We start from the raw sequence: 26,083 nt of genomic DNA, 5'->3' as shown, positions 1-26,083 counted from the left end.
GTCTCAGCAAAATTTTACCATGATTAGGAAGAAAAGGAATTGTAATGTATTTTAACAGAACTCAAGAATACTGTTGTCATTCAGTGGCTAGTTGTTTAAATTTAAATGGTGTTTACGTGGGACAGGAGAAAAAAAAAAAAAAAAAAATGGAACAAGATGTTTTGGACTTATAAATGAAGGGTGGATATTACTGCATAAACTATATACAATGCCTTTCAAGCTTCTATTTAGATGCTGTTTATGTATGCAGCTCAATTCCCGCTAACGCTGGAGTGAATGATACACCTTCAAAGGAAGCAAGAACACACCCTCTTTATCTGATCTAGTAGAGGTACAATGGGCAAATGAATACAATAACTTATGGTTTTTTTTTTGTTTGTTTGTTTTGTTTTGTTTTTCAGATGTAAACTTAAGGATAAGAGAAGAACTTATAGGTCTAAGTTTTCCCAGTGGGACATACCTATGAAATACCATAGTATAGTTTTTGATTTTTTTATTTTTTTTTTCATGAGGAACAAATCATGGATTTTCTTTGCAAGCAGATCCTGTTCAAAAGACTCAGACATCTTTTAACTCAGCATCTAAATATAATTTCTGTTGAAGAAAACTAATACCATATGCCCTAAAACTTAGAGCTACTGATAATCTTCCCATCATAAACCTTAAAATCACCAAAGTAGTTAATGCCATTGCATATCATTACCTGTTAACTTGTGGCATCTACGTTTAGAAGTTCAGACTTACAGACAAAAAACGGTCTTAAATGGTCTTTTAATAACTTCAGTACATTTATAATGAGGAAAACTGACCAACTTTTTGAAATTTCATCTCTCCTTGTCAACTCAATTATCTTAACTAGAAAATTTAGGGAGAGATCGTTTGGGTACAACTGGAGATAAGTAATTGCTTTACAGAACTAAAGGCAAGTGATTGATATTATGGATATGTTACAGATAATATATACCCCTCAAGTTTCTTGGTACATTGTTTTGAATCTTCCCTTATTCCAGCCTGTCCTTGATCTAGTCAAACTTGTTATATTATCCCTTAATTATTTTGTTCCATTTTGTTTTATTGCATCTGTGCAGTGCAAAAAAGAATACTGTGCTTAATATATATTGGGCAGAGACTGTACTGATGTCCATAAGGACAATGCCATTAACTGCACAGATTGTAAGGAAATAAATTTCCTTTCTAATTGTAATGAAATCAAAAAAGACTAAATCTATTTAGGTAGCAAGATGTACTTATTCTTTCTGGAAAAGAAAAAAAAAAGTCATATAAGCTCTTGATAAGTGTTTCTGAAAATAGATAGATAACAAGATCTATGTTTTACAAGTCTCCAGCACACAGTTCTGCCGGACTATTGTTTTGTGCAGCAAGAAGTAAAGCACTGGCAAGTTTGCACAATGATACACTTGACTATGACTTAATAAAACACATTTTTGAGCCCCATGGGACTTTCAGAATAGAGATGCTATATGTAAATATATGTTTTATATCTTATCTCTTACAATGATCAAAGCTAGTTATAAAAATAATTATTATTATTGCTCAGAAAAAGAACAGGAAAACTTCTAAAACTGCTTGGTATCCTTGGAATTTGATTTCTCATGTATTTCTTTGGTAATCTTGGCATTTTATTTCATAATTTTAGGTGACAGGATGAGGGGGAATGGGCTTAAGTTGAGCCAGGGGAGTTTTAGGTTAGATGTTAGGAAGAACTTCTTCACTGAAAGGGTTGTGAGGCACTGGAACAGGCTGCCCAGGGAAGTGGTGGAGTCACCGTCCCTGGAAGACTTCAAAAGACGTTTAGATGTAGAGCTTAGGGAAATGGTTTAGTGGGGACTGTTAGCGTTAGGTCAGAGGTTGGACTCGATGATCTTGAGGTCTCTTCCAACCTAGAAAATTCTGTGATTCTGTGATTCTGTGATAATGGATTTTGCTTATGGTACATATAAAATCCAGAGACACAATTATGTCTGTGCCTGATACGGTTTGAAATTATAAAATGTTTTTTCTTAGTTCATTTCAGAAATATATTGAAGTATGGTGGGGGGTAAATATAAGAATATTAGTCTTTTTTTTTTTTTTTTTTTTTTTTTTTTAAATATATGTACTGTTATCCAGTAGCTTTCCCATTGCATTGGTTGTTTACACATTTAGCAATGTACTGTGACATTTAAATGAGACTATGTATGTGATGCTTTCAAGCACTTCTTTAAAAAACAAAACAAAACAAACTTTACCTTACTATAAATCTTGACTAATATTTTTCAATTTTAACTTTATTTTTCTGTACAGCAGTATCACATGTTCCCTTAGATGCTATAGAATATATTTATTTTCTAATATAAATGATGATAAAAGTGGTAAAATACTACTTGTTTTGTTTTCCAATCATTAGTGAAGACTCTACATATGTGTCTTTTGAATAAATACATTTTTATGATAGATCATCTGCTGGTGTAAATCAGTGGGGTTATTTATGTTATTTATGTATCCTCCAGTGATCTAATGCTAGGACTTCTTCCCACATCCCTGGAAGACAACAGAATAAGAGTAATTATACTTTAAAAAGACTTAATTAACCTAACATGTCAGTCCTTCCAATTTATCTGTTACGCCCTCTTCACTTGATTCTGTTCAAAAGAGTAAAGGCATACCTGTGCCTGTGGTGTGGCTTCTCCCTGGTTTCATCCATAGAGGACCAGCGTATATAATATATATTAAAGGTAATCTTGGTGGTGGAACAAATGTGCTTTTTTGAACCAGTGTATTTCTAATGCTAAAATTTAGATAATTTTTTTTGTTTGTTTGTTTGATTGATTTTGTTTTGTTTTGGTGTTGTTATTTTATAGTGTTTGCAAGTCAAGGGATAATCAGAACACACTGGGAATGCACAGGTGTAACTATACAAAAAAAGCCTTGTATCTTCAGTATTTTTACTACTGCCAAAACAAGTAAGACCACACACAGCTTCAAGTTCACATCCTGTGGTGTTTGCAGGGCTGACAGTCACGGTATGAAAGTTGTGCTAATTTGAGTGTACATCATTGGTATAGCTGTTGTCAAGAAAATTTCAAGGCAGTTCCTAGGCACTAAGTAAAAATACTGAATTTGGTTCAGACTACTATTTTTATGCTAAATGTATACAACAATAATAATGGAAAACATGTTTTCTGCAACATGAAATAATTTGCCGTTGTATTTGAATCACACATTTTAAATATTATTTTCATTACCCTACCTATTTCACTGATTTTCACCTGGGCTGTCATCTACTTACTATTCATAACTTTCCTTTTTTTGTCTGAAGGGACTCTCTTTGCTTTAGAGAAAATAGTAATTGTCTGGTATTACTCCAATTTTTTGACTTAGCCCAATGGTAGCCTTTCTGCTCCCAAAATTATTATCTGTATTTACTGTATGTGATAGGAAAGCTTTAGATTTAATCTGAAGCTGTATTGTGCAGGATTATGTGCATGCATATGTACACCAAAGGCTCTGGAAATAGAAAACAAAGCCAAGTCTTAGCATCTTTACCTGTACAGTAGCAATTTTATCCTTCCTTATTCTGTACCGCTGAAAGCAAAAATTTAAGTTGAGATTTCTGAAAAGATATCAAGTATTTTGATAATATCAACAATTTTGATATTATTGTAGAGTTTAGACTGAGAAAGGGTCTAGTTTTGCCTAAGAGGCTTGATCATTAAATGAGTTCTGTATTCAATCGGCACTGTATTTCCTTTGTTGGAAATGGAAGTTGCAGTAGTTATGTTTTACAGGAGCTAGATCTCGATGGTGTATGTTAGACAATGCTCTGCATCTGATGACCAAATCAAACATCCAAGGTTAGAGGGCAAACAATTTCTGATTCCTAATTGGGTTTAGCTGAGCAGTGTTGGAAGTCAAAAGGAGGCTGCTCTGAACTGCGGATGCTCTGGGAAGATACAGAAATCTATCATTTGTCTCTGCACAAACCTCTTAACTTTCAACAGCAAGAGTGAGTGTTTGGTGTCATTGTGAAATTTGAATGACTTAGTTTCATGCAGTTCTTCCATAAGTTTGTTAGATCTTTGTGAACTTATTTTTAAGTCTTTTGCATTACTTAGGAAATATAAATTATTTATTAAGTTTAGCTTTCATTCCAAGTAACCATACAGCCCTGGAAAGGCAAACACATCATATGATGGGTAGTTTCTTCAAGGCATAGATGCAGTTCAGGTGAAGGAGGACTTCACTTTTAAATAATGTCTAGAACAGATTCCTGTCTTCATCCCAAATCAGATCCTAAAATTTCTCTCCCTCTTGTTATCTCTGATTTTAATTAACTTATTTATTCTGAATGCTGAGACTTGCGTTAAGATTTTACAATTGTCAAGTAATGTGGGAACACTTTTTCAGGTATTTTGTCGAATGGATAAAATGCATGTGAATACTTTTATTCTCAGTTGCAAAGATGTGGAAACATTCTTTGCTTTTGGATGTATTCTAATTGATACATGAAGGATCCGTAGCATTCATTGATGATCTCACAAGTGACATATGTCTCATTCTGTTGTCCATGTTTTCATGTTTTACTTCATCAGTTATGTCATTCTTTGACGCTTTTCCTATTGCATTCTCATCACTTTTCTTATCTGTTTCCACATTTGTTTCCTTGTGGCATTGCCTCATTCAGTACATTACACCCTCCGAGTTCACTGACAGCTTCTAGATTCATTCCTTTCTTTTCTTTTATGTAAAGGTTTTGTTCGGTCTTTGATTTATATTCTCCTCTGGTGCCAGTCCCTTTCCTGTAATTGCAGTTGTACAGTGCTCTTTGAGAAGTACTAACAATTCCCTGTGTTTACTGAAATGTAAACCATTATTAGTTATCGTAGTCACGTTCTGGGGTTTTGTGTCTTCTTAGTTTTCCAGCATTTGTTATTGTATCTGGAGCTAAATTTGTGATAAGCTCAACTGCATTTGATTCAGGACATGCATGAGTTCTAAACTCACCAAGTTAACCTACCCCAGACTTACTTTTCAAGTAATTTCTCAGGCAAGATTCTGCTGTGGTCTCCTCCACATTCTCTCCCCTCCCTTCTCCAAATATATATCTTGCCCCTTAAACTGTTTTTTATCATTTCCTTAATTCATACATAGAAAGGAGCAAAGTATTCCATACTGCTACTTTCAGTGTAAATTATTTTTGAATAATTATTTTTGAGGTTGCCCAAAGTAAATATGGAGTTTATGCTAATAAGAAGGGAAGAACTATTTCCCCCATGAAACTCTGTGGATTTATATAGAATTGCTTTTAAACTATCATGTCAAACTCTCTGGTTTTCCTTGTTGCAAGGTACATAATTAGCAACGTAAGCTTTTCATCTGAGTCTTTGTGTCATTTCATTGCTAAAAGATGCCATGGATATTGAAAAATAGTAATTAAAAATAAAAATAAAAAATATGTTTATGACTGGAAAGTATGAGAATGTAGCAGTATCTGTTTTTATTTTATTTTTTGCTTTTATGAATACACTATTTGAACAAAAAGTCTTGATATTAATACACTTATTCAAAATAAATAATGTGCTTTAGAGGAAACAGGCTAGTCTGGTGACTAAAATGGAGGGAAATATGTTTCATTCAGAACTTTGTATTATGGTGTTTTGCTGACAGTGAATTAAATATCTCTAATGTTCTGCTAGCTTAAAAACCATATAAGTTACTGTAGTTTTTCATTAAACCATAATACTTGTTGAAAATTAACACCTTTCCCTTTATCAGGAAAGCTGAGAAATTTCATTAGAATTTAGAATCTAATTTTAAATTCAAATACTATTGAAAAGAAAAAAAAAAAAAAGAAAAGAAAAGAAAAGCAGCTTCCCTTTCACATGTTGTTGTGAATTTATCCTCTGGCGAATTGAAATTGCAAAGAAATGTCAGTGATATTAATTGTCTGGAGTGGTGCTGCACGCCAAATTGATCTTTACATACTGTTTGAAACTTCCTAAATAGAATAGACCAAGTTGCGTGACTTATTTCACTGTTATTTATTCATTTTTTTAATACTTACATGCATTTTTACAAACATGGTATATTTTTCTCTTTACTTATTTTTATGTAATTGTTGGATAACCTACAGAATATGAAAAAGTAACTCAGCTGACAATACTTAGCATGTTTCTTAATTGTGTTTTTGCTTAAGCGTCCAAAATACCTAAGGATATTTTCAGTGCACCCTAGTTACTTGCTGTATACCCAGCTGCATCCATATGTTTTCTCCAGTGGAAGAGGGACTAAATCCATTCTTCCCCACTCCAAGCTGTAGTTTCTAAAGAGAGGAAGCTTGGGCCTTGTGATGAAGGCACCTTGTACAGTCAAGGAAGTGCTGATGAAAAAGCAGCTGGATCAGTAGGAGAGCACAGCAAATGAGATATATACAAAGGTCAGTAACTGCAACCTAAGAATTGCTATTGTGAATGAGGATTGCCTCTGTTTTCTTTTGCTCTGTGTAAATACAAATCAAAAACTTGCCTACATGCTTGCTGTATAAGAAAACTGAGTCAATACTCTGTCAATGCAGAGGGAGCAGCGTGAGCCACATTTCCTGCCTGAAAGCCACAGTGCTTCCAAGGTAGAAGTGGCTTTGTGCTGCACCACTGCAAGGGTAGCCCTTTCTGAGAACAGCTGGCCCAGAAAAGATTTCAGGTAATGTTTGACTGCTTCAGCCTTTGATGGGAATCGTATGTCTATTGTAAGAAAAGTTCTTGTTGACACTTCTATGAATCCTTCTTCAAGGGGTTAACAGAATATTTTAATTGGAACTTCTATTGATTTTAATAATATTTCTTGCCGGGATGTGTTAGCCCCAGCAGATTCTAACACTTTTAACATGTTCATTGTAATGTTTCAAAAGGCTATTGCAGGATCTGTAATAGAAATACACTAATGGCCAGTAGCATTCCCATTCCTCTATGGTAAATCTGGGGGGTCCATAATCCTTTACAGGTACTCATTGTAGGTAGGCAGATTTTGTCTAGGGGTCAAAATGAAGCACAGCAAAATTCTCAGAAGAAAAAATAATAAAGACAATTGTGAGAATGTGTTCTCAAGTGAATTTGACTCTGTCTGTTTATAGTATAAGTAAACGTGGAGGGATAAACGGGAGTTCCTGAATGAGAACTATTGTTAGGAAGAGTGAAACTCACTGCGGAATAGGAAAAAACAACTAAACTAAACAAACTAAGAAACAAAGGGCTAGCAGGTGCAGAACTTGGAAAAAGAAAAAAAAAAGTTTTATTTAAACATCTTAAAATTAAAAGCAGAGATTAATAGTAAATCCATTGTTCTGAAGAACTAGAATATGATCTACACAGATTTACTTCAACCCTCTTTGATGTTCTTAACTGCCACGTAGCAAGTAGCAATGCCTGATTTTGTTGATGAGTCTTTTCCTCAAATTTTGATTGGTCGTCATCTTTGCTTCTTTTTTTTGCATGGGCTTCTACTTCTTATTTAGATGCTTCAGTGAGGATCTAGGAACTTTATGCTTTGTAGATTTTAACCTTAAAAATACAGATACAGTAACGAATATTTGCACTGTGGTAAAACAAGCAACCATGTAGAAAGCCCAAACAAAATTCAAGCCTCAGGGGAGCTAGACACTTTTGATACACAGTACTTCTGCCACAAAGGATTTGTATTTTGAAGGGACCAAATAATAAGAGAAATGTTGTTATCTCATTTAAGAACATGGGATGAAGAACAGAACAACGAAGTGACTTGTTAATGTCTGAGCCAGGAATAGAACCCAGACTGCCTGACTCCCCAGGCAGGGCATGAAAAGAGAATGCCGTTCTCTCCTCCATGAGTGATTAGTGAGGGCTACCTGCTCAACAGCCTGCGTTTGACCAAATATACACTGTATATCTTGTTTAATGAATTGTGTTTTTACTGGAATGGAGGTCAGTTTTGAATAAATGTTGTAACTCATTAATGAGAAATTATTTGTTGGCTGAGTATGTCACTGCTGGAATATTACTTCTTGATAATCAAAGTGACTACATCATGTGAGGAGACACTGGAATTTATTTTTCAGGTAATAAGCATCACAAAAGTCTTTTCAGGACAGTCTTTCCTATGCAGCCGCTGTTAACATTTATTCCTGAAATACACGGTCTGTCTGAAAGAGCAGTATAAATCTGTCACCTCCAATATGGTGGACAATACAAAAGCAAAAGTTTTTTTGTTGTTTGGTTAGTTGGTTGTTTTTTTTGAGTTAGCGTTGTCTGGTGTGTACAGCCTAGAACTCATGCTTTAAAACCAGCCATTATCATACAGCAATATATGTCTTAAGGAAATGTTCTTATGGTTTACATCTTTAAAATAAATTCTTCAATATTTAATTATAATCCAAGCCCTACGGATTTGTGATTCCAGCCCTGCTGGAAGCTGAGTAGGGTAGAGATACAAAACTTGGAAAAACTTGTCTGGCATGTCATCTTTTTCAACTGAACTTAAAGAAGTTATGTCTGCAGAAGAAACTAAAAAATTACTGAAATTTAAATATTCGCCTAAACAATGTTTAGAACAGTCTGAAGCTCCCAGAAATGTATTACCTGATTCCACAGAAAGTGTGTAGAAGGGTGGGTTACAAGATATGGAAATATGGGGTTTAAGTGGGAACCTCTTTGCTGAGTACAAGAGCTAGGGTAAAACTTGGACTTTGCACACTGTGTATTCCCAGACATGTCCTTAAGCTCTCTTTAATGAATGCCATTCTCATTAAATTAAATTGGACTCATGCAGATACCAATATGATAATTGAAGGAGTTCTTAATTTAGAAGCAGTTTATATGGTTATTCCACATGAAGTAGCAGCGCTATAAATTGTTAAAATCAGGACAGGGATATGAATTTTCAGAGATAAATTTAACAGTAATAATTGCTAATCTCCTGTGGTGAGTCATTGCTTTAATTCTGAGAGGGTGGTCTTGGGAAAATAAAATAAAACCCTCGCTATTCTTTGAAAGAGGAAAGTGACCCTGGTTTTGAAAAATTATAAATTATTTTTCCTAATGGCTACTGTTTTCTAGCAGGCTAAAAATCCCTCCCTCCCACCTGCCCACCTCCTCCCTTTTTTTTTTTCTAGCCGAATATAAATCTAATTTATTTATTTATTTTTCCCCACTATCATGTGAAAACTTTTAGAAATCGAGAAGTTTTCAACATAAAACTGCAAAGCCCATCTACTCCCTTACTGTACTGACATTTGCTCCAAAAATTAGAATTTCTACCAATACAGAAAGCCAGCAGAACTTTTTTTTTTTTTTTTTTTTTTTGTGTGTGTGTGTGTGTGTGTAGCATTTTACCTATTGGTCTCAGAGAGAATGTAATAAATTCCTCATTTCTAAATATTTTAGCAGAAAGAACCCTTATCGTAAGCGATGTGAACAAGTAATATCTGATAACTTATTTCTGCCTGATCACAATGTAGTGATCACATTATGCTACTGACCACAATTTTTAAACTTAGAATAATTCTGTAAATTCTTTGCTTTAAAAACAAACAAACAAAAAAAGTGGTCTGTTTAGAATTCAGTTTATAGTTTACTCAGAATAGAATAACTGAATTTCAGCAAAGTTGGCTTCCAGCCAAGCTTTGTATGACCATTTTTGTGTAATAAAAATAATTCAGTGTTTAACATTGTATTGGAATTGCATTCTCAATTACATAGTTCCTTGTGCCTTTCAAAAAAAAAAAAAAATAAATAAATCCCAAATCAAAACAACTAATATTGGACAAATCAGACATTGGCTTAATGTGTAAGTATAATAAGTATATGGATAATAAACTGGATTGTAAACATGCTGAAATGTGTAAGGAAGTTCCTATCATTGCCATTTATACTAAATTCATTTTTTAATGTTCTGTTTTTTCTTAGGAATCTGGTTCATCACTCATACTCAACAGAGCACTGTTTGCTGAATATTGTATGTGCACGTGCAGGTGGGTACAACTTTTAAATATTATAATGTATTTTAAATGTTCCTTCAAAAGTTTTACTAACTCCATGACCAAATGAAGAGGAGAGAGATTTTTGTATGTTTTGCAATGTTACTGCAATGAAACAATCTGCTTAATTAAATTCTGGCCATCTCTTGTGATGTTGGATGGCCTGGAGAGAGGAGGGGCCATCCTGTAACATTTCATTCAGACAGTGCTTAGCTGTATATTTGGCTCTAGAGCCAGGAAAAAACAAACAAACAAACAAAAAAATACAGATGTGGAACAAAGCTAACAGGAGGAAGAAGACAATCAGGTTGTCAAAGCCGAGTCCTTGATGTGTTGGACAGTTTGTCCACAGGCACTGGAGAGGAAAACATGAAACATTTTATTGAAGAATTGGTGCAAAGAGTTCTCTGCAGGAAGCCCTCTGTGGTCTTCCTAATGGCTGTAGCCAGAGAGCTACTAGTTATGAACTACCTTCCTCATGCATGCAGACTATATGGAAAGCAGACAATTTTAGAAAATAACTTTCAGTTGCTGAACTATGATGTAGTTGCTGTGTATGTCCAATTTCTCCTCTTCCTCCAACCCTTGCCCAACCCCTCCAGATCTCTCTCAAAGAGGCTGTTTCTGTTTTTCAATAGCTCTGAAAACATTGCATTTATTTCTGTGATTGGACAAAGGTAAAAACGAGGACAACTTGATAGGTATACCTTTTATTTTCTCTCATGCTCCTGTCATGCTTTGAATATTACATTTTTGCTTAGACCACATTACTCTGCAAGTTCTATATCTCTGTTACGCTTTTATTTGTTTTTAATTCAACCTATGAATCCAGCCTAGCTGTTTTGTTTCTTTCCTTTATCAAGCATAGATTTTCTACTGTAGCTTTTTTGGCTTTAGATCAAACCTATAAAAATTCATTTTGGTACAAATAGAACATACGTGGTTTCACTGCAAAATGAAAGCATAGATTAATTTGCTCTATAGGTAGCGTAGACAGAAACACTCATCGTATTAAAGTTTCATGACAACTCTCATTGTAAGATTGCATTTTCTGCTTCTTATAACTTTATAAAACTCTGATTTTTGGGATTTATTTCCTTTGTTGGATGTCTGCCCTAGTCTGAGATTTCATTAAAAATACAGCCAAAATGTTTTAGACATTTCCAGGGAGCTGGAAAGATACTCTGAATTGTTTGTTTAAATAATTATTGAAGTATTGTAATGGAAATGCTCTGGTGGATTTCTTCTCCTGAGATATTACTTCAAATTTTGGATGTGTCAGGGTGGTACTTTTTATGCTGTCTTGGGAAACACTTCAAATTTACCCGACTTGTAAGTTTCTGAAGTCACATTTTGCATGTGCTCAGTACTTCCTAAAGACTGCCAGACCAAAAAGTCTGGGAAAAAAAAAAAAAAAAAAAAAAAAGGAGAAAAGAAAAAAAAAAAAAAAAAAAAAGGAAAAAGAACTATGCCTTTCGTAATTCCTTGTGCTGACCAGAGTACACAGATCTCAAAAGCCAAATCCCGTGGAAACTGAGCATGCCTCTGCCCAAGCATATGTGGGTTTTATAAGGGCTTTTCTTGTGGCTGCTTCCAGCTTATGTTAGCTATATTATAAATATATTATTATATACTGAATTCAGGCAAACTCAGATAACTAGCAAAGGTGGATTCTTGTGAAACTTTGTTCTGTCACTGCAAATATTCATTATGATTCAGCTTTTAATGATGCGACTGCATGCTCCTTTTTGCACAGGAACCGAGCCCCCAAGGAGCAAACAAGATGAATGTTGATCGTTAGTCAGCCATTTGTTATTCAATTGTATCCTCCTTTATTAATGTGTATTCTTATTATCTTATTCATTACAGACTTTTCAAATCCTACTGTGAAAAACAAAATGACTCATTTACTGGTGACATTCATGTCTATAATAACCAAGTTCTTCACCCCCCATTAATTGGTTTATGACATATAACCACTGAATGGTCAGAATGTGGAATTATGTTCATACTGCAATGGGAGAGCTGAGATTCGGCAACAAGGCAAACCACTGTCATTGGTATACTCGAATACAGTTTCTTTTGACTTCAGTTGCTGCTATTAGAGTACAGCATTTCAGTGGTTTGTATCCTAGGTCTTCCAATTTCAATATTTAGGACATGTCTATGTGAAATACAAAAATGTGTTTCATGTTTTAGGAAAACAGAAAATCATTTTCCTGCTGTTATAGTTTGATTCTTTAATCAAAATAGCTAGCTGAGAATAAAGCAGTGCAAACCTAGCCCTAGAAGAGAAAGAAGAATGAACATTACTAAGGTGAAGTTTAGTTTGAAGACATGCTTGGAACTCTACAGAAAAAGTCAAGACAGAAATAAGAGCAAGACATGAGCTTTTGCAGTATACCTATACCTTGCTATTTCCCCTTCTGGCAAAATGAGGTGGGGATTTGTAAAAGCATGATAGGCAGTCTGGATTACTTCTCAGATCATAACCACCAAATGCCATTAGATGAGGAGCAATTTCCATGAAATTAATAGCAGTGACTGTGTAAGCATGGACTACATAACATAAACATAAATATTTGCACAAAAGATGGCTGAAGTAAGGTTGTTTTGACCACTGCCATTCTCGCATTTCCTGGTTGGTTTGCTATAGCTGAAGATAATTGTCTGCATGTGATGGCAAGAGGAAAAACCTCAAGTATAATTTTCATTCTTCCTACTGTTTTCACAGAATTATAGGGGTTGGAAGGGACCTCAAAAGATCATTGTGTCCAACCCCCCTGCCAAAACAGGTACCCTAGAGCAGGTTGCCCAGGTAGGTGTCCAGACTTGAATTTAACTTTTTATTATTTTATTTTATTTTATTTTATTTTATTTTATTTTATTTTATTTTATTTTATTTTATTTTATTTTATTTTATTTTATTTTATTTTATTTTATTTTATTTTATTTTATTTTATTTTATTTTATTTTATTTTATTTTATTTTATTTTCTAATACAGCATTGATGAAGATAGGATATAAAAAAAAAAAAAAAAAAGCAAAGAACAATAATAAAGATTCGCATCCACTGAATAAAGTGCTAAAAACAAATCCAAGCAAATTCTAGGTGTATTTGGAAGAAATGGAAAAACCTATTGACTCTAAGTTGAAGTTTTCCCTGGGAATGAAATAGGATGGAATTTGTGATTACGTGGTAAGTGCGGATTCAGAGTGGTCTTCCGGATTTCACAGACGCATTTCACATTTGACCTAAGATTAAGCAAATTAAACTTTTTATTTTTTTCCTTTGCCACATGACACTTAAAAAACAAACAACAAAACATTGTAATTGTTATTTGTTTGGATTTTGTAATAAATAAATAAATAAATAAATCTGTTCATTTTATCTTGGATTTATTAAATGGTAGGTAATTGTCAAGATATCTTGTGACCATCGGGTTACTTCATAACTGAGGTTGTACTGAGCCTAAATTTGGGGGGTTTGAAACACTTTCCTATGCTCGGTTTCCCAACACACTCTCATTCATGGTACTCAAAAGGGTAGCAGGGTATAACTCCAGTGAATGGCATGGTCTGGTCTGGGCCATGGTAAGTTGGGTAAATCTGTTAGTAACGCTGGTATAATCAGACAAACTGTGAGTGCACTGGGGCATTCCAGAATAATTTCTCAGTCCCCACTGAGTTTGAAATCTCTCCACAGATATTTGCTAACACTGATGAAATTCTAGGTTTTTATTTTTTTCTTTTCATACTTCAGTGGGGTTTTAGCATAGTCCATTGCAAAAGATGCCAAAGTCCAGTTTCTACTGGAGTTGATAGGTTAACAAGTGATTAATACTCCTATGTGCTTTCTTTGTAGAGTGTCCAACCTGAAACGTATTATTTTTTAAAGTGTCCATTATGATTGCACACAGTCTTCAGCCAGTTTGCGAGTGTGCTGTGCTAAAGCACCAATGTTCAGTGTCTGCTACGAAGAATCATGAAAATTTTAAAGTATGTTCTAAAGCCCTTTAAAAAAAAACAGTACTTTTCATATTGATTCAAAGAGAGATCGCCTGAATTATATGACCTAAAATGACTTGCAATGGCCATTAAAAAACAGATTAGTTCAACGCACTCTATTTTTCTTTCAAGATTTTAAAGTGGTAGTAAGAGCACTTGTGGAGTCTGTGGTAATCAAAAACTGTTTTCAGTTTAGGGGGTTCATATCTGCTATTCCAAGTTATATCCATCTCTCATGTATATATTGCTATGTAACATGAGCAGAACATTTCACCCTTGACTTTTTCTTTAAAAAGAAAAGTCAAAGGTGAAAAGAGTGTCTTCAAACAAAGTCTTTTCTATCTCTATCTCTTTAAGAATATTTATTTATTTATTTTAAGCAGCATATGAAATCGTATAGAGTTTTGCAGGGTGTTCTAACATTTAACTTTAACTTTTAAGAGATAATGAGAAGAAGTCTTCTGAGAGAAGTCTCCTGCTTAACTCAAGCTATGGAACATTGAGCTACTGCTGTAAAAATCAAAGAACCGAAGAAATCAAAACAGTCAGGTAAATGTTATCTTAGACTGACAAAGGTTGAATTGCAATACGTTGGTGTTTTTATCCACATTTTGTATGATTAAATTATTTGGCTGTTGTAAATCAGATAACTGCAATGGATCTGCAGTGACTCAAACCAGCTGTTTGATGATTTCCATAAATTATTCCTGGCCTTCCCAGCACTCCTTTTTAGTTCCATGAATCAAAACCCAACCAGTGTGTTTTGGCTATTCTGGAAGATGGCATCATAAACTGTTGTCTTAACTTAAAAGCACTTTCCTTTCCAGCTTTCCTAATAATGAAATATTTGGGGTTTTGTAGTTGAAACTCAGAATTATAAGGAACATCATGAAAAATATGTTCAAGTTCACACTGTTTAAGTAATGATTTGTAATCACAAATCACTGGATTTCTTACACTAAATGCTTTTCAGTTTGCCTCTAAAATGCCAGAACAACATGCCTCTTGTGGAGGGCAACACGTCATTTACAAACTGCACAATATATTCAAGATAGTCTTTATTGAATATACCATTCTTTACATCCAGCTTGTTAGTCATTAAACATGAGAGAGAGAATGATTTCTCTGGGATGATTTTTATAATCTTCTCTACACTGGTAAACACTCACTTTAACAAATAGTTTTGTTCTTGGATTCATTAGGATTGATATTTTTAAGGATACATTTAATAAAGAGTTTTCAAAACTGAGCCATTTGGATTGCACTGTGTGTGACTCTTATCTTCCTTTTAAAGAACATTGCAGGCTCTTACTGATTTGCCGGAAAACCACTGTTCAAAAACCTAATCCATGTAATAAGTAAACAAGGAAACGTTAAGAAAACAGAATATGTTTGTAGAGCTGCCAAGTTATTTTAAGCTTTGGAAATGATCTCATAATATGGAAAATAAAAAGGAATGTAAATTACTTAGTAAAAGGTGGGAAAATGACAGAAGTTGAACTGTTGTAATTTTTCTTCCTGATATAATTCTCAATCCTTTTGATGAATGATTCAAAGGAAATTGTTGTACTTATTTAAAACCATGATCAATCATTAATTTTCTGATTTATTTTTTTTTTTGAGATGATGATAGCGGTTTTATCATTCCAGTGTATCAATGTCTGATAATGGATAATACAAGTAGAACAATATAAGAAATAAACCATTAGACATATTTTTTTATGTTTTTCAAGTACATCTTCTCTCCCCAATATCAAAGCATGAGATCAGCTTTAACTGCAATCCCTTGCTTACCATCCAGTATTATGTTCCAGCCAAAGCCCATTTTTTTTGCCTTCCAGCATGTAAAGGCATTTTTATCAGCTACCCAGACAGTTAGATTACTCTGATGAGTTGTCTTCTCCCTGTATCTATGGTAGCTAATTGAACAGTAAATAAACACATACATTAATATATGGCATCCCTTGGTAACAGACCTCCAGGTCCTGTCGCTGGTCTTTGTATCCGTTCTTCAAGTTTTATATTTATTTTTTATTTATTAGATCACTTCTCTACTAAGATTATAGATTATAAATTTTGTTACCAGAAGGAATTGTATCTGATCTTGGGACTTTATTGTTTAACTAAAGCATGAGAACAGTCAGGCAAATCCATGAAAAGGTTATCTTTTACCTCTCTTGGTGGTATGTTAGACAATTCTGAATTTCCAAAAGCATAGTCATCCATCTGATTCCTGGAAAAAAAAAATCTTGTGTTGTTAAATTTTCTTTTTTTTTTTTTTTTCCTTGTGCTAATTTGAGCAAACAAAAAATGCATTTGACAAAGAGAAATCCATCCCAAAGTTAAACTGTAAAGTTTGAGAAGTACATTACTTACATAACAATTCTGCTTTTAAAGCAGATAGTCAAATAATAGTTTATAAATCATGTTTTTTTGTTTTGTTTTGTTTTGTTTTGTTTTTCCCCACAGCATTCATGGTTCCTCCTGTTCTTTACAGCAGGTTTAGTATTTGACATCAAGCGCATTTCTTAATGAATTCTGATGAATGATCTGGAAGTTGCCAGATGATGGGGGATCAATATCAGATGCACTGACCAAAAGAGAAAAGCAACTTAGGTTTGCTGCTTTCTGAAGTACAGATACCAGCAAAATGTTTCAGATTATTTTTTTTGAAAAACATAAAATGACACCACATAAAGTGATATTTTCCTCTTTAAGTAGAATAGCAAATAAAAATTCACTGCAACTTTTGTTCAGTTACATGTGTGTATTGGGAAAAGTTTACCTACAGCACTTGACATTTCAAAATCTGGACTTTAATTGCTAAAAGTACATCGAGTCAGCTCTGCTACCTTATTCTCTAAAAATGGGTTGATAGTTATAGTTTTATATGGCACATAAAGCTCTTTTTTTTTTTTTTTTTTTTTTTTTTACATTGGATAACTTGGTTTCCTACAATGATGCTAAGAACATGCGAATGTTCAGTAGCTCTGTCTACAGAGAGGTTGCCACAAGGGGCATAATTTTGAAAGAGATGCTCAGAATTACATGCACAGTTATCTGTCATTCTTAGGCAGAAATGTTGCATTCTTATCTAGAATATGATCATTTTTTGCTAGCTTTGGAATCATGCTAATACAACAGAGTTGATGTAAAGGCACAGATTGTGTCTTTTCACAATGTACCAGTTGATGAGATATTTTAAAGATACTTTCCTGAACATTTCAAAAACAAACTATTTGTGCGCTGACATTGTATACCAAAGAAGCTATTTTGGTGTGATTCATATCCTGATGATTATAAACACTCTGATAATTTCTGCCCCAAATGATAGATGTTTCTGACTAATTTGTAAGATATTATATGTTCTTAAATATCCTTATATTAGCATGTTCCATCTTGAAATTCAATAATTGAATGTTTACCATTCTGAGATCAGTCCTGCATGGCTCTCTAGTTAAAGTAACTCACTATCATACAGTGCTTTTTGGCCTGATCTGTTGGTTTCATAGGCTTTGAGCAGCAGCGGCTACACCCCCATAGACAGATTACTCTATTTACCGTAGCCACTATAAGTCAATTTGTGCAGAATATTGCTAATAAGACCATTTACTATGCCTGTCAGTCAGACAGTATCCCTCTTACAGTATCTCTCAGACAGTATCCCTCTTACTTCTGTCTTCCTAACCTCTCAATTGATAGTTTTTTCAATATATTTGGCTAAAACACCTTCAGACTTTTCTCCTAAGGCATGCTATTGACTAATTACTATAAACTTGAATGCAGTGAGAAAAATTAGTTACCTTACTAATAAGTTACCTTCTTTTATTTATTTATTTATTTTTTCTGATAAAACTGTAAACAATCCAGAGTAAAGGCAGTGTCTTTCTCCAGATTCCTACAGCATGTAGTCCTGCTGTAGTATTCAAAACTCCATGAAGTTTTAAAGTATTACACAGAATACAAATAAATAGTGATAGTTAATAATAAGTTACTGATTTTAGCACTGAATATCACTATTAAGTTGGATTTAATTAGAGTTTTATGTGAGAGTTCATTCTTAGTGGAAAAAGAAACAAAAAAAAAATCACAATAATAAAAAGTACATCATCTCTTACTGCAGCCAAATATTTGTAAACTGAAGTTGCTGAGAGCTTAAGTGGTAACAGTCATCTTGCAAACAGATGGGACAGTCCTGTGCTTGTGAACTTTTGCCCTGGGAAACAAGAGATAAAGGAAACAAGGGAGGAAAAATAAGGAGAAATGCTCATTAATTATTACTTATTAGGCAGTATTACCTTGCAATAATGGTTTCATTCAGGTATCATAAATCTCTAAAAAGAGATTTATCTAGAGATAAATCTCTAGAAATAGTCTCAGAGTAATTCAGATACTAGCAGGTAGTTTCCATTTTGAAAAATTGCCACTGGGTGTTTGTGTAGCCATGTGTGGCTTTTCCCTAGCCACAGTAACTGGAGTCAGAGTGTTGCTTTAAGCTATTGATGCTATCACAGATTAAATTATGTTTGTAAACAGAAAATTACACTCTGCACTTTTGCAGTCTGCTATATTTTGATCTTCTTGTTAGATTTCTTGCTTTGAAATCTAAATGTATAGTGTTTGTGAAAATGTCCAATGTTGCCTAAAATTTAGGTGAGAAAATGCATATCTGAGAATGACCATTTTGCTGTTCAATGATGGTAAGTGCTCTTCTACTTGAAAGAATGAACTTACTGGCAGCATAGTTTTATGTCTGATTCTCTTGAACTCCCTATACAGCTCAGATTTCATTATTGAAGGTATTTTATTTATTTATTTATATATATATATATATATATTTTTTACATCTGGTTTCATAATTGGCAATGCTACACTGTTTTATACAAAGTGAAATTGTTACCTGTTTTGAGTCTGGTTAGGTGGGAAATATTTTCTGAAGAGATTTGTACACAAAATCTATCAGTGCTTTTAATCATTACCTCATGCTTTCTGAAATATGGCTTATTATTTTGCAGCATCCTAATACACTAATCATCTCACTCTTAGATTCCACTGACACTATTCTTCCAACCATTACAGATTGTCCACATGCTACCACCATAACACTGAGACACAACCAGTACAGGTCAGCTGGGATTAACCTGAAATTACTGCCAATATAGGATGTTCCTATAGCCAATGCCTCCTGCTTCCAGTTCCAGACTGGTCAGGTTCAATACACAGCCCAAGATGAATTTGAAAACACAGCCTTTTGCTGGTTTAAGGTAGTCATCAAAAGTAAGTGCTATTCTAGAGTAAGGCTTAACAAATTTGATTTTGGATACTGGTGCCTCTTTAGCAATTCGGTTGCCAGTACCAAACTCAGTGCCCATGTTTGACTTCATGCACAGTTTGTTATCAGTTCCACTATACCAAATAGCATGAATATATATATACATATATATTAAAGTAGTTTTCTACCTAAAACTTTTGATGCTAATGAACCAGCTCTTTCATGGAGTAGGATTTTATTACATTAGGGAAACACTTGTTGCTTACAAGGGTGTGCAGATATAAGTGTGTGTATATGTGTGTGTGTGTGTGTGTATATAGATATATGAAACTGTTGCTGATTGACTGGTTGGTTGTTTTTCTGACCCATTTGCCTGGGTCTTAGCTAGCTGAGGACTTTGGTGACCATTGATCACTGTGCTTGATGCTGAGGACAGGCTCATATAAGATTTATATCTTCAGTAATATAGCCATGCCTTTATACAGTTGCCATTTCAAACATTGTAGAATGCAGCAATGAAATATTCTGAGTAGCAATACGATGTGTTATCTCTAATACGCGTTGCCTTGGAAATCTATCACTGTTGCAGCCCCTCTGTGGAGCATTCCACTTGTATGAATATTGTCTCATTACAAAATCTGGTAGCCTGTTCGTCAAAGGTAAGTTTAAATATCTTTAAACTTACTGAAGTGTTGCCTGGCTCTGACTTTGTGCCACAGTATGGCACACGGCCACAGACTGGGGTATGCATAGAAATGCCATTATGCCTTTCTTCAGCGGGAACTGCTGCTTCCTGAAGAGGACAGAGAGGACTGAGATGATGTTACATTCGATAAAGAACATTTGCAAATCTTATTATTTCCACTTGAGGAGTCTATCATCTCTTTAAATACAGAAGTATATGATCTAATTTAATGGTGTTCCCGTAAAGGACTGATAATTTCTAAGCATGAGATCAATTATCAATCCTCTTTGTGTTACTATGCACTCTAAGGATGTAATTGAAGAACATGCAGAAACAGAATGTTTTGTAGTCAGCAGAACCTTTGAGAAGTTTTTCAAGTTTATAACTTTTCTAAATTCAATGAACTTCTTTTTTAAAATGCAACCAACTGTTCTGAATTAAGGTCAAAATGTTGAAAAAGTAGTTACTATAAAAGTGAAAAGAAGAAAGCTACTTCTTCTGGCTTGGGTTTTTGTGGAAGCCAAAGCATGACTACAAAGGTTCATTGACATGATGGCAGAACATGAAAGTAGTTTATTGAAGATGGGAAATACTTCCAGTAAAACATCAGGAATAACTTTAATAGGACTTCCAAAAAGTCTTTGGAGATGCTTAGAGTTTGCATGTTCTCTTTGATTTCACATATATTAAAAAGTCCTGCATATGTGTTCACCAATAAATGGCCTCATAATCTGCACATATCATCATTTGGCCAGCTTTTTAAAGTCTGTGGGACTAGTCTTATGCTTATTCCATTGTGAATTCCACATTAAGGTTTTGTGGGGATTTTTTTTGGCTTAGTGTTTTCTTGCCTTTTTTTTTTTTTTTCTTTTTTTTTTTTTCTTTTTCCCTGAACTAGTTCCCCTTTTACAGCAGTGTTACTTCCTGCTGCTGATGTCACTTTCAGAAATTTTTAGTGTGTTTACACTGTGTATGTATAGATACCTGTATTTTAACCATTATTTCATGAAAGTACAATCTATACACTGCAAAATCTGGGCAAGACCTCACTTTGGGGAGGAAAAATCAAACAAAAAAAAATGTTGAGAATTAATCTATTGAAGTTTCGACAGTTGCTGTAAATGTTTTATCTCCTTTAATTTAGAAATCAGAATGGTACAATAAATTCATTGTGACTTTAGTTGGCTTCTATGTATTGTTCAAGTGTAAAGTAGTAACACAGAGTTTGCAGCAGTATTATTCTGCAGCAGTATATACAGTTTGCAGCAGTATATACAGCACCAACTGTGACCAGCCAAGAAGACTGGGTTATTTAAGCTCTCTCCTTTATTTATTTAAGAAAATTTGTTTGGCTGCTTATCAGGAAGTGACTTGAGGAAGGAAGCACCACTAATTTATTTATCAAACACTGCATTTTCCAACTCTTCAAACAAAATGCATATGAATTTATTGTAAGAAAAAAATATTTGTAGCATGTCTTCAGTAACTCATTTTGTTACATGCAGCATGATTCATCCCCAGGAGGGGTATCTGTCATGGGGATTGGCAGGGGGAAGAATGAAAAATTCTAAGTGCATCTAAAATATATCATTCCATGGTAGGCAGTGATACTATTTCCAGCCTCAGTAGCTCGGACATCTGTTTGGAGGAAATTCCTCCAGCCCCTGAACCTCGTAGCCTTTGTGTCTGATCCTCTTGGGATATGGAATCAGAAAATATCTAGCTTGGGGACAGCAGCCCCCGGGGCTGTCGCTTTTTGTCAGGCATCAAATTTAGATCACAGAAATTGAAATGTTAGAGATTGCTGTTTATACATTTTAAGGAACTGAAATAGTGATAACATTGGAGAATATTCAGAACGATTCTTGGTGACTGTTAAGAGTTCACACACTGCTGCTTGTCAGTAAGAAAGAAAACAGCTGTACAGGAGCAAATTCACAAAAATATATGACAAGCAGGAGAAGACCCTTTCCTCAAAGCTAGATTTTCTCTGAAGAAAGTTTCTGATGTCCATGGGTAAATTTATTTGTCTGTTTATTTATTTGCCAGTTTTCGCATTGTTTTGTTCACACGTAAATGCACAAAAATAATTATCCATAGTGGATTGAAGACAAACACTGCATCAAATTTATCTGTATTTTCATTTCAGTACAGCAATCATCTTCAGCCCACTTTCAGTATTACCATGCATGGCTTCAACACACAACAACCCGAACACTGTGAATAATGCAATAAATAAGTTATTTGCAACTTCATCAGTATATGATGAACTCCTCATAATTTTAATAATTTAAAGTACAGGGCCCTTTTTTTTTTTTTTTTTTTTTTTTGACTAGGAGTCTCTAGTTGCTCCAACATGCTTTTTGTGAATGTGCTAGTGAGATTTGTACTATTTTTTTATACTCATTCTGCAAGTAACATGAAGACAGTGATAAGCAGAGCCTAGCACTCCTGTGTCCATAGTTGGGTATTTATCATTTTTGGTAGAAATACAGAGAAACAATAGTGCGTACTTTGTTGTAGGAGAGAAAAAAACACATCTAAAGGGCTTTGTTGTGTGAATAGACTCAAAATATTTGAATAAATACAGGAGAAAGGGAAAATTTTTCACTTCAAAAATATAATATGAAAGAGCTAATGTTAGATATTTTTTCAATAGTTGCTACTTTTCTGTTCCAATTTAAAAAAACGGGCAAAATACAAACTTGTGGACCTTTGGACTCTATTGCAGCAGGCTGCAGCTTAAGTTCTTTTCATCATTTCAGATGCATTGCAGAACACAAGGCAAATGTAGTATTGCAGAGATTTGGTTAGAAATCTAAAAGAGGGAACTGAAGATCTTCAGTTATAACTGGTTATAATGATATTGGGAAAGAGGCGAATGTGCAAAACAAGCATCCTGCCTGCCTCAGTTGAGTGTATAGATTGCTTTGGAAGGTGGCCTGTTTGGAGACATGTTTGCCTAATCTAGCTGCATGAATCAGCAGTCTCCCACTGCTGCATTGCATTGGGCTGACAGCTGGACAGAAGTCTTAGTGACTTGTCTGAGTAGTTATGTTACTGGGTAACACAGTGTAAACTTGAGCTGTCTGGAGACTTTTCCAAGAAGAATACTGGCACAGTCCTGCTATAAGCAAAACTGGAGTTCTGCATCTTGTGCATCACAGACACCAATAAATCTTAGTGCTATTGTACTTAGATTAAAAAAATATATATATTTTTAATCGAATTGGGCTGGACTGGAGGAAAAACAACTCTATTTCTATTTTAATAATTATCATGGCAAATTCTTTTCCTTTCCAAGAGTAAGTGATTTAAGTACAAAACCATGATTACCATATTGAATGTAAACCTGAAATGGTTTAAGGAGTTGAGAGCTCTGGCACTGGACTGAGTCCAAAACATTTGTCTGCTTTGAGTAACATCAGAAAACAAATACACAGGTGTCTGATTTTGCAATAAAATATGAGTGATATTCAAGATTTTTTGACAAAATATCAAACTTGCTCAAGGTGAGAAACTTCAAAATGTTATAAAAGCTGTTAGCACAATTTGTTGTTCTCTCTATAAAGGTGTTATAAGGGTATTATATATCTTATCTGTTCTTTGTTTTTGGGTACCATGTGAATTGGGGGAAGCGTTTGTTTAAAGATGGTTAAGTGGAATGTATCTTCCTTAATACCAGAAATGAGATACATTTAAATAGCTTGTTTAATTGCAAGTCTGTGTACTACATCATGCTTAAATTCATGAGAAAAATTGAAGTACTCGTTAATTGTTTTTTAAGCTGAAATGGGACAGGACAGGATAGAAGAGGTTAAGCAGCTTTGTACAGCTCTTCCTTGTATCCAGTGTGTAAATGGAACAGTATAGTATGGAAACACTGGCAATATGGTTTCTCCTCTGATAAGCCGGTCGTCTGGGAGGATGGTCATCTATGTCAGGGCACTGGGACTGAAACTAATGCTATTAATATAAACTACCAAGGCATAATTCCTTAGAGTTCATTAGTTTGTTCAACACTGCTGTTACAGAGTCTTTGTGAGGATTAAATAATTAAATAAGGGAGTTTGAAGGAAAATAAATCTATCTAGAGCCTTTGAAAGATGACTTTAAAACCTGAAGAAAACAGCTGGTAGGAAAGTAGCAATTTGCATTTAGAACAGATTTCAGTGGTAGATAGGACTGTGTTATTTATAAGATAGACCTATACTGCAATCAGGATTTTAAAATGAGGGATATGCACCAGCAATCAAAGCATGTGTAATGAGTATAGTTTTTATCTACTGAGTTTGAAATGAAGTTACACACTAACTAAAGGAAAATATCAGATAAAAATAAACCCAAGATATGCTGCCTAAGGAGGCAAAATGCGAGTAAGAAGGGAATACAGGAAATTTTAGCATTTCAGAATTTTACTTTTCAAGTTTCGTATTTCTGATTTGCGATTTTTTTTTTATGATAGTCTCTTAAAATCTATGACCTTCTCTCCCAGTAAAATATATATATATATTAGTAAATAACTTCAACTTGTTCTAAAAGGAAACAATTTTTTCCTTTGGTGTTTCTTCAATATTTGGAAACTGTCATTCTGCCAAAAAAAAAAAAAAAAAAAAAAAAAAAGATATATTTCTCAGAAGGAGTGTAGTTACTGTATTTCTTCTGCAATGATAGAAATGAAGTTTAATCTGTAATATTTGTATTATTGCTATTCTATTCAGAGCCTGATCTCTTTCATATACTTATAAACCACCTCTGATGTGGACCCCAGCAGCAAAATTAACACAGGAGCAATTTTACATCTCGTTCCATATGATTCCATATGAAGGACAATGATTTCCAGCAAAGAGAGAAAGTCTGGCATATTTCTGTCAGATTTCTCTTTATATGATAAATTCGTTTCATTTGGATTTGGACAAAGTATAATAGGCTGAAGGCTTGCACAAGGAAAGCAGTGTTGAAAAATTTCAACAGATTTGATTGCTTTTTGCTGGTTGAAAGCTTTTTTATTAACCCATTTGGTTTGGTTGCTATTATAAAAAAATCACATTGAAGGTGTATGAACTAAATTGAGGAAAAAAAATGTTTTTTTTTTTTTTTTTTTTTTTTTTTTTTTTTTTTTTTTTCCTCTGTCTTCAGGTAGGCTGCCTCTTGAGTTGAGATTCTGTCAGATATGGTGAAGCATATTGAGTTCAGAACTGTAGTGTGGGAATAAAGACAAAATTACTGGGGAATTGGCCTGAGAATATAGCCTGCTTTAATGCTCTTGCAAACATTTTTGCTTCTGTGTATTTGTGAAATACAAGTATACCCCACTGCAGGCTTCTAGTGACACTGTTCTTGAAGGCTTAAATATGTCTGTAACAATTTTTCATTGTCTTTCACCAAACCTAGATATTTTCACCCTTTTTTTTTTTTTTTTTTTTTTTGCCTAAAAAAAACCACACACACAAACTAAAACAAAAACCTTAGTCAGTACAGTATGTTTCTATTATCATGACTATTTGCTGAATGCTGGGCCGTATCAGATATAGAGTCTTGTGGCAATTGTACAGGAACAGTAACTTTATAGTACAAAATTATTAAACAAAGTTTCTTCAAGAACTTAATATAGAGAATGCTGGTTGATAGATCCAAAAATATGCCCTGGAGTCTTGGAGAGCCTTATGTTTTTCTTCCCCATTAGCTACTGATGGAACAACTGTACTTGGAAATTTACCAGAGTAGACATTCCAGAAAAAAAAAAAAAAAAAAAAAAAAAAAAAGTTAAAATATCTTGTTCCAACATGAATAAAGCAAATTGAGCATAAAAGCACAGAACCCTCTTTTATTCTGGAGGGATAGTGTCCACAAGGGGAGTTATGGAACAATTATCTGTATTAACTACTCTGGTAAACTTCAGTGGCTTTTTGTATTAGAAACCTTTTTAACAATGCATATGATGTTGAAAAGAACATCTTGTTTCTTCAAACAGAGCCAAGATAGACTCAAAGGAGGCAAGGAAACTAACTAAATGTTTAAACAAAAAGGATTAATGTATGTTAGACCCTGTTCAAACTCACAAGAGAGGCTGAAATATCAAGGAGCTCTTCTCTTGCAGGTGTCTCTGTTT

This window comes from Aythya marila, assembly GCF_965140915.1.
Source record: "Aythya marila genome assembly, chromosome: 6".
In the NCBI taxonomy this organism is placed as follows: Eukaryota; Metazoa; Chordata; class Aves; order Anseriformes; family Anatidae; genus Aythya; species Aythya marila.
This window is presented reverse-complemented; position numbering follows the sequence as displayed.